This window comes from Sturnira hondurensis, unplaced genomic scaffold (assembly GCF_014824575.4).
Source record: "Sturnira hondurensis isolate 20B ecotype Veracruz unplaced genomic scaffold, ASM1482457v3 Scaffold0021795, whole genome shotgun sequence".
Classification (NCBI taxonomy): domain Eukaryota; kingdom Metazoa; phylum Chordata; class Mammalia; order Chiroptera; family Phyllostomidae; genus Sturnira; species Sturnira hondurensis.
The window spans coordinates 2,761,206-2,763,573 of NW_028094426.1; the positions used below are offsets into that span (position 1 = coordinate 2,761,206).

The window sequence follows — 2,368 nt, forward strand, 5'->3', positions numbered from 1 at the left end:
CACTTTAAAATAGTGAAGGCTTAAAAAGAGAGAAATAAATGAAATGAAATAGTGAAGCCTTTGGGTTTATTAAGCTCTGACAGACTTCTTCTTAATACAGGAAACATGAAGTCTTCCTAGACTTCCACATTAAAAAAACAGATTATCTTGTGGCGGGGGGGTGGGGGTTGTGTGTGTGTGTGTGTGTGTGTGTGTGTGTGTGTATCTTTTCCCTTAGCAGTGTTCTGGTGTTTCTTATTACATCTAATCCTTCTTTATTAGTGCTCTTTCCTTCCCCTCTTCTGCCAACTTATTTCTGATTTATCTGTTCAGGGCTACAAAAACAGATATTCAGATTTGTAAAAATTACATGTAGAATGAGAGAGGGAGGGTCCTGAAAAAATATCGTATGAATTAAATATATAAACTTCAGTGCATGGACATCAAACTTCAAAGCTCTACTTAAGCTATTCCCAGTCCTCTCGGTGTCTTTGTGTTTGTTTTCATAGTCGAGGTTGTCATGGGTCATCTCTGAAGATGTGAGGTATTGGATGTGACCTGAAATGCTGTTTGGCACTGTACATTTGCTGTCATGTCTCTTCTAGAACTGTGACTGGCGTGGTGTACGGGCTTCACAAATGTTTATTGTATGAGTACTATATTAATGAGTATATTCATCAGGCAGGATGTGCAGCTTCTGCCTTACAAAATTCAGCTACATGCCCCATTCAGCAGATAGTCCCTGTGAGTATTAACTAAGAGTGATGTGGATGAAAGCCGATGATTCTGATATCATTCTGCAGGGGTCACAAGCTCAAGGTCAAGGGCAACATGGGCCAGCACAACTTTTGTCTTCTGTCAGTGCCTGTGGATCATGCATGAACTCTCCGGTTCACTGGCCTCGCCACTGTGTTTTGTTTTATGCTTGGGCAAACCAGACAGTTACCTGCTGGGTGTACCCTGAAACTGTTCAAGCACATGTTCAAAAGCCCAAACTTGATTTTCCTCTATCCTAAGCCTACTTTCCCCACAGTCTTCCCCACCTCAACAATGCCTGCATTCAAATACCAAAAACTACCAGGCTCTTCCTCACTTTCTTTTGTATTCCATGTCCACCCCATCGGCAAATCAAACCACCTTTAAAAGACATTTAATTATTTATCAGCCCATTGCTCCCACGTTGGTCCAACCTACTATCATCTCTGGGCCACCCTCCTTCTTGTTTGCCATAAACCAACCATCTACGCTGGCCCCCTGTTGTTTCTGGAACATTCCCAACATACCTTTACCTCATGGTCTTTGCACCTGACTTTATTACATTTTCACACTCTCCTGCTAGATAACCAGACGACTTATGTTGTGGGGATCCTTCCTTCAGGTGTCTGCCCAAATGTCTCTGTTTTGGATAAGCCTTATGCAGCTGCCCGACCTACAACGGCACTCCTACGTCATTTTCTGGCCCCTTTCCCTGCTTTGTTTTGTTCGCAACAGTTCATTATAGGACATCAGATACTAGTGTCTCATCCTTCAAGAACGTAATCTTCCAAAGTATGTAATCTTCCAGAGGGGAGGAACTTTGTTTGTTATTGTACCTTGAGTGTGTAGAATGAGGCCTGGTTTTATGGGCTCAGTCAGCATTTGTTTCAATTAGCAATAATCACTCCTCGGATAAACCTCATTGGCTAAGATACTGCCACTGCCCAAAGCTCAGTCAACATTTGTGGGGTTTTTTTTTAATTTTTCATTTTTATTTAATTCTTGTTCAAGTACAGTTTTCTATCTTGTATTCCCAGCCCTGCCCCACCCCCAGTGCTCCTCACCTCCCTCCCATTTCTGCCCCCCACCTTAGTTATTGTCCATGTGTCCTTTATACTTATTCATGTGAGTCCTTCCCCTTTTCCCCTGTGATTCTCTCCCCTCTCCCCTCTGGACCCTGTCAACACGTTCTGTATTTCAGTGTCTTTGGTTACATTTTGCTTGTTTGTTTATTTTGTTGTTGAGATTCCTGTTAACGGTGATATCATATGGTATTTGTCTTTCACCGCCTGGCTTATTTCGCTCAGCATAATGCTTTCCAGTTCCATCCATGATGTTGCAAAGGTAGGAGCTCCTTCTTCCTTTCTGCAGCATAGAATTCCATTGTGTAAATGTACCATAGTTTTTTGATCCACTCATTTACCGATGGGCATCTAGGTTGCTTCCAACTCTTGGCTATTGTAAATTGTGCTGCTATGAACATTGGAGTGCATAGGTTCTGTTGGATAGATGCTTCAGGGTTCTTAGGATATACTCCTAACAGTGGAATTCCTGGGTCAAAAGGCATGTCCATTTTTAGTTTTATTAGATAATTCCATACTGCTTTCCATAGTGGTTGTACCAGTCTGCAATC

General features: G+C 42.1%; 1 pseudogene; it reads right to left on the reverse strand.

Annotated features, from left to right (window-relative positions):
- Positions 1–1,473: 1,473 nt before the first annotated feature.
- On the reverse strand, positions 1,474–1,687 carry LOC118978507 (uncharacterized; annotated as a pseudogene).
- Positions 1,688–2,368: the final 681 nt, after the last annotated feature.